Source organism: Lynx rufus, unplaced genomic scaffold (genome assembly GCF_022079265.1).
Source record: "Lynx rufus isolate CCGP_SWC_20201006 ecotype Redwood Valley unplaced genomic scaffold, mLynRuf1.p SCAF_5, whole genome shotgun sequence".
NCBI classification, from domain to species: domain Eukaryota; kingdom Metazoa; phylum Chordata; class Mammalia; order Carnivora; family Felidae; genus Lynx; species Lynx rufus.
This window is the reverse complement of record NW_025814867.1, coordinates 34,377,045-34,391,399: the sequence shown is the minus strand read 5'-3', so window position 1 is coordinate 34,391,399 and position 14,355 is coordinate 34,377,045. Positions and strand designations below refer to the sequence as shown.

General features: G+C 37.8%; 1 protein-coding gene and 1 non-coding gene across 3 annotated transcripts in view; both read left to right on the top strand.

Moving 5' to 3' along the window:
• PIK3CB (phosphatidylinositol-4,5-bisphosphate 3-kinase catalytic subunit beta) overlaps nt 1–14,355 on the top strand; it is a 182,221-nt gene that overhangs the window by 8,392 nt on the left and 159,474 nt on the right. The gene's annotated exons all lie outside the window — the stretch shown is intronic.
• On the top strand, nt 192–294 carry LOC124527438 (small nucleolar RNA U13). The gene has a single exon (XR_006965887.1). It is a non-coding gene; the product is annotated as a small nucleolar RNA U13 (small nucleolar RNA).

Genomic DNA, 14,355 nt, shown 5'->3' with positions numbered 1-14,355 from the left:
AGATAATAGCTGCCTAAAATTTTGTACTCTTGAACTACCAATTTAGTGTAGGTCTTGTATTTATATACTAATAAAAGCAGTGTTTATAAATCATTACAAATTGCTGCTGTTATGTTATCTGAACAAAAATGATAATTTGTTAGCTAAAACTTACCTCTCCAGTTGTATATTTTAAAAAAGTCAGGTTTCTGATCCTCTTGTAGTTCATAGCGTGATGATTGGGTGTTCATGTTGTTGTGTGATATGTGCCTCCCTTAAACCTTGTTACGACCTTGGCACATTGCCCGTCTGACATAGGGAAAAAAAAAAGTTTCCATATTTATCAGCTAGATACATATATATATGTGTGTGTGTATATATATATGTGTGTGTGTGTGTGTGTGTGTGTGTGTGTGTGTGTATATATATATATATATAATTCCCCTTAATTGAGATTCATTATGGGTAGTTTTTTGGGGGGAGGGGTGTCCTGGGGGACAACCATTTGGGATTCTCTTAATATGTTTATTTTTTGCTAGAGAGCCTAAGGAAACATCCATAGGAGTAGATAGATGATAGTTAGTTTTGACAAGGTGGTGATCAATTGAAATTATTTTGGGTTTTTTTTTTTTTTTTTTTTTTTTTTGGTGGTTAGGAAACTTTCACATTTTCATTGAAAATCATTGGTTGTCTTAAGTCTTAGTATACTTTACCCACCATTTCATTATTAATATTTTTCCTAAGTAGTTGGTATTGTTCTGGGTTTTAGGTCCTGATTCTACCTACAAGAAATGTCTACTGTGTGTGTGTGTATGGTAGCTATGTATGCCATATCAACCAGCAGCAATGATTTCATCCTTAACTTGTGAAGAATTTATGATTTCTTTAATTCTGTATATTGTCACCTATTTCCTTTCTTTTTCTCTTTCTTTTCTTTTTTTCTCCTCTTTTCTTTCTTTCTTTCTTTTTTTTTAAAGTAATCTCAAGCTCAACGTGAGGCTCGATTTACAACCTGGAAATCATGTGTCACATGCTTCACCAATTGCTCCAGCCAGGTGCCCCTCCTTTTATTTTATATCATTTTTTGTCATTTAAAGTTGTGGCTGTCAATATAGCCCATTAGAAAAACCGCTCTTTTGCCTCTGAAGGAAGGTTGGCCCAAAGAATGGAAAGAACCTTCTATTTGAATATGTTGAAGTATGTAATACCTTTTGTACCGTATGAAATTCAGAAAATAAGGGGAGAAGAAAAAAAAAGAACTTGCTCTTTGTGCTTACTATATGGGATTAGACTATAATAGTAGTTAACATTTATTGGATGCTTACTTACATGCCATGTTATGCTTAGTGGCCTTCCTAGATTTTATCTTCATAAACTTGTAATGAAGGTAGTGATGATATCCTTGCTTAAGAGATAAGGAAACTGAAGCTTTGGGGGATGTTAACATGCCAAGCATCACATAGTTGAGGAAAAGTCAGGTTTCAAACTCAGATCTGACTCTAGAATTTACGTGTATTTTTCTTCCTTCCTTCCTTCCTTCCTTCCTTCCTTCCTTCCTTCCTTCCTTCCTTCCTTCCTTCCTTCCTTTCCTCCTTTCTTTCTTTCTTTTTAAAATTTTATTTTTAAGTACTCTCTACACCCAACATGAAGCTTGAACTTACAACCCTGAGCAAGAGTGTTTTGCTCCACCGGCTGAGCCAGCCAGGTGCCCCTAGAATTTATATTTTTAACTGATTGCATCATACAGTTCTTTATTTTTTAGGTCCTTCAGAGGAAGGTTAAAAGATACTATATAAGTTTAAAGTGTTGTGTTTTTTTTAGTATAATAATCACCACCTTCATCTTACACTACCTGTGTAGTATGTGGAAACAGGATGCAATTTTCTGTTCATTGAACCTTTAACCTTTTTTTTTTTAATTGAAGTATTAGTTTCAGGTGTGTGTGTGTGTGTGTGTGTGTGTGTGTATATATATATATATATATTCAACAATTTAATACATTACTCATTGCTCACCATGATAAGTACAGTCTCCATCTGTCACCAAACAATGTTATTACAGTATTATTGATTGTATTCCATATGCTGCATTTTTCACCTCCTTGATTTATAACTAGAAGTTTGTGTCTTTTAATCCATTTATTTTACTTATCCCCCCACTCACCTCTCAACCATTAACTTTCTTTTTCTAACTACTCTTAAATAACTTGATATAGATATAGCCTAGTTTTATTGTACGAGTTATGAGTTAAAAAATTGGGGCTCCTGGATAGCTCAGTTGGTTAAGCGTCAGACTCTTGATTTCAGCTCAGGTCATGATTGAGCCCTGTGTTGGACTCCCCAGCTGGCAGTGCAGAATCTGCCTAGGATTCTCTCCCTGTTTCTCTGCTCCTCTCCTATTCTTGCTCTCTTGTTTATCTCTCTGAAAATAAATAAATAAACGTTAAAAAAAATAAAGTATTTGATGTAGTATGCCTTTGTTTTGAATGTGTAAAAAGCTTTGCTTTTGCCTTGGCTTTATAGTTAGAAAGTATGTGGTTTTAGGGGTGCTTAGATGGCTCATTCGGTTGAGCATTGACTCTTGGTTTTGGCTCAGGTCTTGATCCCAAGGTTGTGGGATCCAGCCCTGCATTGTGCTCCGTGCTGAGCATAGAGCCTGTGTAAGATATTCTCTCTCTCTCTTTTGCCCTCTCCCCGACTTTTCCCCCTCCTCATGATCTCTTTCTTTCTCTTAAAAAAAAAGAAGAGAAAAAAAAGAAACCTGTGGTTTTATGCTTTGTTATATATATGTAGCTAACAAAAATGCTTAATGTATGATCTGGTATTATTAGATGTTCTAGTAAGCGGGTGTAGATCATCTTTACAGAATTTTCAAATATGAAAACTCTGAAGTATTTTTTCCTCTCCTGCCTAGGTAATTTGTTGGGTGCTATATTGAAACATCTTGCTAAACTTGATCCTAAAGTGTTGGGAATAGAGGAAGGTAGACATAAATTTACTTTTGTTTCATGAATTTACTTTTGAATAAATGAACCAATAGATTACAGTTATTAATCCTTTAATTAAAAAAATGAATAGATAAGCATTACATTTGTGCTGTTTGGCCTCCCCCCTCCCCCACATTCACATGAGAAAAGAATGTGAGCATGAACATTAATTATATCTATCATTAATAGTATTCAGACACATAGAAGGGGATGCTCAGTTTGTGAGTTGGAGTCCCTCTTGTTGGCATGGAGCCCACTTTGGATGCTCTGTCCCCCACCTCTCCCTCCCCCACTCAGTTGCGTGTTCTGTCTCAAAAAGGAGTAAACATTTCTTAAAAAAAGTTTAAAATTCTGTCACATGGTTGTAATGCAATTTAATAACAAAAATATTCAACAAAAGCTTAATTAGATAAGATTAAACTTACTTTGCTGTTATGAATAACCTTATAGTGAACATCTTTGAACTGAATCTTTGGATACAATCATTATTTCTTAGGTATGACACATGAAGACTTGGAATTGCGTTTGAATATCACATTTCCTCTTTTTATTTTTTTTATTATTTTTTTAATTTCCTTTTTTTAAATTATATAAATTGCAGAGGTTGGAATTATATAGGGAAAGGGAAACTAATGTATATTGCATCGTGAATGGTAGATAGTCCTAATCTACACAGTGTGCATAGCTCTTTAGCGATCTGCACAGAAGTATTCTAAAACCAATCATTTTCCTTTCATCTATTTCTGTACTCAGTGGACTTGTTCGGTTTTTATTCGGTGTCTCAGCCATTAGGTGTATATGAAAAAGTTCTTTACTTTTTTCTATATAAGCATTTTATCTGTTCTCATTTAATTTTGCTATTTATTTTTTTAAAGATGTCATTTTTTAATGTAATCTCTACACTTAGTGTGGGGCTTGAACTCATGACCCCTAGATCAAGTGTTGCATGCTCTTCCAGCTGAGCCAGCCAGGTCCCCCTCTAAATTTATTTAATTTTAATTGAAGTACAGTTGGACATAGTAGTTTCGTGTGTACAACATAGTAATTCAACAATTATATACATTATGAAATGCTCACCAAGATAAGTGTAGTTACCATATAACACTGTACAGAGTTATTACAATATTAATTTTAACTCCAGTGTGGTTATCATACAGTATCGTACTAGCTCCAGGTATAGAGCTATTACAGTATTAATGACTGTATTCCCTATGCTGTGCTTTTCATCCTGTGACTTTTTTTTTTTTATAACTGGAGGTTTGTATCAACTTCCTTAACCTATTTTGCCAATCCCCTTTACCTATCTCACCTATCCCCCAACCTCTACCCTCTGGCAATCCCTAGTTCTGTGTATTTATGAGGAGTCTGTTGCTCTTTCTTTTGTTGTTGTTTTGTTTTTTAGACTTCACATATAAATGAAACCATACGGTATTTGTCTTCCTCTGACTTATTTCACTTAACATAACAACCTCTAGGTCAATCCACATTGTCATGAATGGCAAAATTTCATTCTTTTTAATGGTTGAGTAATCTTCCATTTTGTATATATACTATATCTTTATCCATTCATCTATATCAGTGGGCATTTAGGTTGCTTCCATACCTTTGCTATTATAAATAATGCTGTAGTAAACATGGGGTGCATATAGCAGTTTTGTTTTCTTTGGGTAAATACTCAGAAGTGGATTGTATGGTATTTCTAGTTTTAGTCTTTGGAGGACCCTCCATGGTGTTTTCTGCAGTGGCTGTACTAATTTACATTCCCACTGACAGTGCACGAGGGTTCCCTTTTCTTCACATCCTTACCAACACTTACTATTTTTTATGTTTTTGATACTAGCCATTCTGATTAGTGAGATTGTGGTTTTGATTTGCATTTCCAGATGATTAGTGATGTTGAGCATCTTTTCATAATGTCTGTTGGCTGTCTGTATGTCTTTGGAAGCATGTCTATTCAGGTTCTCTGCCCAATTTTTAGAAAATTTTATTTATTAACTGAACATTTAAGATTTTATTTATTTTTATTTTTTTAAGACTTATTTTTTATTTTTGACAGAGAGATAGAGTGTGAGTGGGGGAGGGGCAGAGAGACAGGGAGACACAGAATCTGAAGCAGGCTTCAGGCTCTGAGCTGTCAGCAAAGAGCCTGATGTGGGGCTCGAACTCATTAGCCTCAAGATCATGACCTGAGCTGAAGTTGGACACTTAACCAACTGAGCTACCCAGGCGCCCCAAGATTTAAGTAATCTCTACACCTAAAAAGTGGAACTTGAACTCACAACCCCAAGACTAAGAGTCACATGCTCTACCAACTGAGTCAGCCAACTACCTCTCTCTGCTCATTCTTTAATCAGATTGCTTTTTGGTGTTGAGTTGTAAAAGTTCTTTATATATACATATTTTTAAATTTTTAGTTTTCAAAAAAAAATTTTTTTTTTTTTAATGTTTATTTATTTTTGAGAGAGACAATGAGACAGAGCAAGAGCAGGGGAGGGTCAGAGAGAGAGGGAGACACAGAACCCAAAGCAGGCTCCAGGCTCTGGGCTGTCAGCACAGAGCCTGACGTGGGGCTCGAACTCACGAACTGTGAGATCATGACCTGAGCTGAAGTTGGATGTTCAACCAACTGAGCCATCCAGGTGCCCCTCAAAAAATTTTTTAAGTAAGCTCTACACCCAACGTGGGGTTTGAACTCATGACCCAAGATCAAGAGTCACATGCTTCACTGACTGAGCCAGTCAGGAGCCCCATGTTCTTTATATATTTTGGCTATTAACCCCTTATCAGATATATCATTTGCAGGTATCTTCTCCCATTCTTTAGGTTGCCCTTTTTGTTTTGTTGATGGTTTCTTTTGCTGTGCAAAAGCTTTTTAGTTTGATGTAGTCCTAATGGTTTATTTTTGCTTTTGTTTTCCTTGCCTGGGGAGACAGATCCAGAAAAATATTGCCAAGGTTGATGTCCAAGAGATTACTACTTAAGTTTAGTTTTATGGTTTCAGGTCACACATTTAGCTCCTTAATCCATTTTGAGTTTATTTTTTGTGTATGGTGTAAGAAAGTGGTTTGGTTTCATTCTTTTGCATGTAGCTGTCCAGTTTTCCCAGCACCATTCATTGAAGAGACTGTCTTTTCCGCATTGTATATTTTGCCTTCTTTGATGTAGATTAATTAATTGAGCAGGTAAGTATGGGTTCATTTCTGGCTTTCTGTTTTATTCCATTGATGTATATATGTTTGTTTTTGTGCCAGTACCATTCTGTTTTGATTACTGTAACTTTGTAGTATAGTTTGAAAACTGGGATTGTGATACCTCCAGCTTTGTTCTTTGTCAAGATTGTCTTTGCTATTTGGGTTTTTGTTTTACTTTATAAATGTTAGGATTATTCGTTAGAGTTCTTCAAAAAATACTATTGGTATTTTGATAGGGATTGTGTTGAATCTGTAGAGTGCTGTGGGTAGTATGGACATTTTAACAATATTTTTTCCAGTCTTTGAGCAGGTGTATCTTTCCATTTATTTGTGTCAACTTTGAATTTTTTTCTCAGTGTCTTATAGTTTTTAGAATATAGTTCTTTCACCTCTTTGGTTAAATTTATTCCTATTTATTTATTTAAATTCCAGTTGGTTAACTTAATAGTGTAGTATTGGTTTCAGGAGTAGAATTTAGTGATTCTTATTCCTAGTTATTTTATTCTTTTTGATGCACTTGTAAATGGGATTGTTTCCTTTGATGCACTTGTAAATGGGATTGTTTTCCTTCTTCTATTTCGTTGGTAGTGTATAAAATGCAGCAGATTTTTATATCTTGATTTGTATCTTGCAACTTCACTGAATTTATCAGTTCTAATAGTTTTTTTTGGTGAAGTCTTTAGGGTTTTCTAAATATCCTATCATGTAATCTGCAAATAATGACAGTTTTACTTCTTCCTTCCCAATTTGGATACCTTTTATTTCTTTTTTCTTGTCTGATTGCGGTTACTAGAACTTCATTCAGTACAATGTTGATTAAAAGTGGCGAGGGGTGCCTAGGTGGCTCAGTCAGTTAGGTGTCTGACTCGGTTTTGGCTCAGATCATGATCTCATGGTTCATGGGGTTGAGCCCCATGTTGGGTTCTACATTGACAGCATGGAGTCAGCTTGGGATTCTCTCCCTCTGTCTCCCTCCCTCTTTCCCTCTCTCACCCTCTCCCTCCGTCTCCCTCCCTCTTTCTCTCCTTCCCTCTCTCTCTTACTTTCTCCCACTTGAGTACATGCCTGTGTGTGTGCATACACCCTGGCTGAAAATAAACATTTTTTTGTAAAGTGGTGAGAGTTTTTCTCAATTTTTTTTGACAATAGGTTTATTGATTATACATATATATGTGTGTGTGTGTGTATGTGTGTGTATGTAATTGCATACCATACAATTCATCCATTGAAAGTGTATAATTCAGTAGTTTTTAGTATATTCCAATACATACAAAAATCAATTTTAGAACATTTTTTATCAGTGTAAGAAGAAATCTTTTAGCTATCATTGTTCAATCCCATCCATGCCCCATCTCTAAGCAATGGCTAATCTACTTTATCTCTGTAGATTTGCCTATTACGCAGTCTTCTGTGATTGGCTTCTTGTACTTGGCATAATATTTTTAAGGTTCATCCATACTGTAACATATATCAGTACTTTCTTTTTGCTGAATAATTCTATTTTCTTTTTAAATTTCATTAATAAATGTGATTTGCTAAGTATTATGGTTGTTAATCAGGAGATTATTCATGCCCTAGGTTTTCTTTCTGTATATCATCTGCTTGTTAACATTTTGCTACATATTCATTAAACTGTAAAAGTATTGTTAGAGAGAGGGAAATGATGTAAATTTCAAAGTGAGTTTAGTGGTACCTGGGTGGCTCAGTTAGTTAACGTCCGACTCTTGATTTTGGCTCAGGTCATGATCTCACAGTTTGTGAGACAGAGTTCTGTGTCAGACTCTGCTCTGACAGTGTGGCGCCTGCTTGGGATTCTCTCTCCCTCTCTCTCTTTGCCCCTCCCTCACTGACGTGTGTACGTGCACGTGCTCTTTCTCTCTCTCTCTCAAAATAAATAAATAAACAAACATACATAAAAAAAAAAAGTTACCTATTAATGTCCTTGGCAAGAATTTTAAAAGGGGCTTGAAACTATGGGGTAAATGAAGCAAAATTTGGAAATTACACCTAGATTTTACTTTTCATGTTTTTTCTCAGTCCCCTATTGTGTCTTATATTCCTTTGAGCTAATACTGTGTATACTATCTACACTTGAACCTAAATTAAGGACAAAGGTAATTAGCTGTAGAATTGGAGTGTTGGAGAAGACATAGTGTCATATTCAGAGCACTTCTATCCTGAAACCCAGTCCAGACTAGTTTCCCACAGAGTTTCACAGAACACCTTGAGTTGCTTTACTGTAATCTCAGGTATTTTGCTGTGTGTGTATTTTGAAGAATGGTTTCTCAGTTAACCTATGAGGCTTAAACAGACATTTAACTCTCATGTGTTGTCTTTTAGAAAGAGGTTCGTTCCTGAAGTGTTTTGTTTTTTGTCTCCAATTGGCTTCTTTTTTTGGATTGTTTAGATTGGATTTGGATTGTTTTCAGTTTTGGGCTGTTATAAATAAAGCAAGTATGAACATTTATTTTTTGTGTGAACAAAATATTTCCCTTTTCTGTGATAAATGCCAAAGAGTGCAATTACTGAGTTGTCGGGTAATTACATGTTTAGTTTTATAAGAAACTGCCATAGTCCCTTTTATCATACGAGGAGTAACACAGAATCCTTATATAAACAGATGCCAGTTGCAGTATATAAACAAATCCTAGCTGAGCTGCTGTTCTGGTTGAAGTAAGCTTGGAGTTGCACCTGCTTGATCACCACCCAGTGACTGTGCCAGCCGTGTGTGCACTCTTCTTCCAGCCTGGAACTTTATCCAAGGCTGTATAGTTGAAGTGACATTAAAAAATTAAAAAAAAAAAAAAAGGTGGGGGGTGGGGAGTGCCTGGCCGGATCAGTCAGAAGAACACGTGACTCTTGATCTCGAGGTCCTGAGTTCCAGCCCCACACTGGGTATAGAGATCACTTAAATAAAAATTGGGGGGGGGGAAGACTTAGGAGTGATTTTAGGCTTATTACTGGCAGAGCTGTTATTGGCACTCAGGTTTCTTGATTTTGAGTTTTTTGTTGTTTTTATAAATCAGGATTATACTTTCATATGTACATTTTGAATGGTCAAATAGTCCCCACAAAGTTTGTGATGAAAAACATAGTATTATGCTGCTCTGTTCTCTTCTAATAAAATTATACCAGGGTATTTGGTATTTGTGTGTGCCCACATATATGTAAATGTATTTTTTTTTTTTAATTTTTTTTTTCAATGTTTATTTATTTTTGGGACAGAGAGAGACAGAGCATGAACGGGGGAGGGGCAGAGAGAGAGGGAGACACAGAATCGGAAACAGGCTCCAGGCTCTAAGCCATCAGCCCAGAGCCTGACGCGGGGCTCGAACTCACGGACCGCGAGATCGTGACCTGGCTGAAGTCGGACGCTTAACCGACTGCGCCACCCAGGCGCCCCTGTAAATGTATTTTTTAAAGTTTATTTACTTTTGCGCATGAGGGCATGTGAGCGAGCAGGGGAGGGGCAGAGAGAGAGGGAGAAAGAGAATACCAAGTAGGCTCCACGTGCAGACAGTGTGGATCCCATTGCCGGGCTCGAACTCACAAGAACGATGAGCTCAAGACCTGAGCCAAAATCAAGAGCCTGATGCTTAACGAACTGAGCCATTCAGGTGCCCCTAGCATATGTATTATTTTGTACTAAATTATATTCTTTTTATTTCTCCTTTATTTTTTTATTTTTTATTTTATTTTATTTATTTATTTTTTCAACGTTTATTTATTTTTGGGACAGAGAGAGACAGAGCATGAACGGGGGAGGGGCAGAGAGAGAGGGAGACACAGAATCAGAAACAGGCTCCAGGCTCCGAGCCATCAGCTCAGAGCCTGACGCGGGGCTCGAACTCACGGACTGCGAGATCGTGACCTGGCTGAAGTCGGACGCTTAACCGACTGTGCCACCCAGGCGCCCCACCTTTATTTTTTTATTAAAAAAAATTTTTTTTAACGTTTTATTTATTTTTGAGACAGGGAGAGACAGAGCATGAACAGGGGAGGGTCAGAGAGAGGGAGACACAGAATCTAAAACAGGCTCCAGGCTCTGAGCTGTCAGCACAGAGCCTGATACGGGGCTTGAACTCAAGGACCGCGAGATCATGACCTGAGCTGAAGTCGGTCGCTTAACTGACTGAGCCTCTCAGGCGCCCCTATTTCTCCTTTATAAGACAGTATGCTATGTTAAAAGATATATATGTAATTACTTAAAATTATGTTTCCTTTGTATTATCTATAAATTTTATTGCAGTGTGGTAAGAGGATGTTATGAAATATTTGTTATTTTACAAAAGGGAGCATTGGGTCTGACATGACTGAGCACCCCTAGAATAGATGGGATATGGTGGTGCAGTGCATGGGAAGACTCCAGTGGGAGGGAGGCTGGCATCTTGGAGTAATTGAAAGGAGACTGTATATAACTTTAGAAGAGAGAGTGAGGGGGACAGATGTGTAGGATGAGTCCAACAGGGAGGCAAGGGCCATGTGGGACCTTGTAGGAGGAAGCTTGGAGAGTTGTTTGATTAGAGCAAAAGCTGAGGAGTTTCGAGGTATGAGTGACTCAGTCAAGTGCTATTTATAGCTGAAATGGACTTAAAGATCATATAGCTTAATCATCCTGCTTTACAAATAAGAAAATGGAAATTGAGGGAATTTTCCCAAGGTGAGACAAATCATGAATGAGCTGGAGCTAGAACTTGACCTTGGTAATTCATTGTTTACACTTGACTGCCAGGCAGAGGGATTACTTTTTTTTTTTTAATTAATTTAAAATTTTATTTTTAAGTAATCTCTGCACCCAGTTTGGGACTTGAACTCATAACCACAAGATTACGAGTCGCATGTTCCCCTGACTGAGCCAGCCAGGTGCTCCCATAGGGATTACATTTTAGACCGTTGGGAGCATTTCAGATTTCACCAAGAGAATTCCAGGATAGAGATGGCTGTGTGCAGGCTGGAGGCAATGGGTAATAGGAAGCCACAAAGTCAGGGCCCCTAAGATTTTACCCTCTGATCAAAGTGAATCACTAAATATGAGTTCAGATCTTGACTTATGATGTTATTTAATAGTTTTTTGTGTTAGTGTGCTTGGTTTGTCTTCTAGTAAGTATGCCCGTGACTTTTTACTTCCTGTATATTTTGGCTCAAATACTTTGTAAGTTATGAGTTGTACTTGTAAGTTGCCCCAGCATGAGATTTGAATTAAGCTGCCAGCTTACTAGAATCTATTACATTTATTAATATATATACCCCCAAACCGTCCACCCTCACAAAAAGTTGTATAGCATACTCATTGTTCTTTGTGTCTTTTGTTTGTCAGTTACCAATATATTTGATAGTTTTTAGGTATTGAACTGTTTTATTCCTTTTCATGGCTTCTAATTATTTTGTTGTCAATATTTTTCTCTATTTGTGTATGAATGGACATTTAAATTTTATCTATAATCTTTCTGCTACAGTTTTGTCTAGTTTTATAGTGGCCAGGTATGATACAGTTTGTGCAGGATATGTGTGGAGACAGAGAAAGAGAAAGGCTATGATCCTGATAGAGCAGGGAAGGAAGATGAACAGGAGAAAATCTGGGAAAAGCTAGAAGAATGATTGGAGGAAAAAAAGGGAGAGAGGAGTAAGGATAGGAGTGAAATAGCCCTGGTCTTCCCAAGGGAGTACTGAAACCCAAGACTCAACCTTTCTGTTACTGTCTTGGGACCAGACTGAGTTCATAGTTGTTTTTTTGTTTGTTTGTTTGTTTTTTAAAAAAATTTTAATGTTTATTTATTTTTGAAAGAGAGAGAGATAGAGCACCAGCAGGGGAGGGGCAGAGAGAGAGAGAGAGACAGAATCCAAAGCAGGCTTCAGGCTCTGAGCTGTCAGCACAGAGCTTGACGCGGGGCTTGAACCCCCCAACGGTGAGATTGTGACCTGAGCCCAAGTCAGAGGCTCAACTGACTGAGCCACCCAGGCGCCCCGTTCTTGTTTTTGTTTTTGTTTTTGTTTTCTTTTTTAAAGAAAGCTTGACTTTTTTTTTTTTTTTTTTTGAGAGCACAAGTTGGGGAGAGGAGAAGGGGCGGTGGAAGAAAGAATCTCAAGCAGGCTCCATGCTCAACCTGGAGCCTGATATGGGGCTCAGTCCCACGCCCCTGGGATCATGACCTGAGCCAGATCAAGAGTTGAACATTCCACCAACTGAGCCACCTAGGTGCCCCCTGAAATCATCTTTATTAGCATGTTATCTTGGGCAAGTTATCTGTCCTCTGTATGCCTCCGTTTCCTCATCTGTAAAATGGGATAAATGGGATAATACCTCATCATGTGTTAATTCATACAGAGCTGTTAGTGTAGCATCCATCCACATTGAGAAAGCTTTCTGCTCCCTTTTACCTCCAAACTTTGCTCTTACTCATTTTCATCTCAGGTGTACTTTTCCCCAAAACTGTCTAGGTTGCACTAAGAGCCCCACTTTTATATCCTGTACCTTTGTCTTAGCTTTCACCCCAGTCTTTTGAAATTCCCATAGCTAATTATTTACCCCTTAGGGTGGAGAACCATCTCTTGTAATGTCTTTTACAATTGAGTTTCACCCTGCATCCACCACTAAAATACTTAGCACAGTGCCTGGCGTACAGTAGGCACTTGATAATGTTTGAATTAAACTGAAGAAAGCCTTGGGCCTTAGGAACATTGAACCTAGAGAAATACTTACCTTTCCACCCATTCCCCAGCCATCCACTTTCATTCCCTGAGGCAAGCAAGCAGTTGGTAGACTTTTAGGTTTACAGTTTTTAGACATTACAAGCAATCCTGTAATGAATAAATAACATTTAGATTTTATTCTGAAAAATCTTTATTCGTATCCTAGGGCTGCCTGGGTAGCTCATTCGGTTAAGTGTCTTGACTCTTGATTTTAACTCCGGTCATGATCTCACATTTTGTGAGATCGAGCCCTATTGGGCTCTGCACTGACAGCATGGAGCCTGATTGGGATTCTCTGTTTCCCTGTCTTTCTGTCTTTCCCCCATTCATGCTCTCCCTCTCTTTCAAAAAAAAAAAAAATATTAAAAAGTGTGTACTCTAAATATTGTACATTGTTCTGTACATTGTAGTCACCCCACGAAGAGGATGAATAAAGAGTTCTAATAAAGTCAATTGAAATACCATGTCATGGTATTTATAAATCCATTTTTTCCCAGCCCTTAATTTGATTTAGGGTACAAGACATAATAAAATAACCAGCGCTGTAAGACAACCTACAGTATAATGCTAAATTGTGTTTTAAAAATCCTTAAGATTCTGAGGAGACCAAGGTCAATGTGAGCTGGACTGGTAAAAGAAGACATCCTGGAAACCAGACTTGAATTTGGTCTTGAAGGACTTGATGGTGAAACTTTCTCAGTGGAGGGATGGGACAAAATCTAGACTACAGGCATTAAGGGAGCTAGTAGGGAGAGACTAATGGAGATGATGTTGGCTGTAAGGAAGGAAAATGAAAAGGATGGGAAGAAGAGAAAGAGGGACAAGTGAGGTATGTATGTTTCTGGAGTCAGAGGGAAAGATCTGGTTGGTAGGAGGGGATTGAAAATGCTAGCAAGTGAGGTGAGTACAGGAATTAGATACCTCAAGATGCTGGGTTTAGTTTTAATTTTTTAATTATTGATTATTGAACAGGTAATACACTTCTATGATTCAAAATTCAAAAGGAAACAAAGCATACAGTGAAAAGTCTTTTTTTTAAGTTTATTAACTTTGAGAGAAAGAGAGAGAGAGAGAGAGAGAGAGAGAGAGAGCTAGAAGGCACATGCATGTGTGAGGGAGGGACAGAGAGAGAGGGAGAAGTGTCAAGCAGGCTTCCATGCTGTCAGTGCAGAGCTGGATGTGGGGTCAAACCCATGAACCATGAGGTCATGACCCAGGTGGAAGTAAGAGTCAGAAGCTCAACCGACTGAGCTACCCTGAAAAGTCTCCCTTCTATCTGTTGTCCAGCCACCCAATTTTCATTACTTGAGGCAGCCAGTGGTTACAAACGCATTTTTCCTGAGTGCTTATATAAGCAAATACATATGTTTTTATATATCTCCTAACTTTTTTAAAAAATAAAAATGATAGGGGCGCCTGGGTGGCGCAGTCGGTTAAGCGTCCGACTTCAGCCAGGTCACGATCTCGCGGTCCGGGAGTTCGAGCCCCGCGTCGGGCTCTGGGCTGATG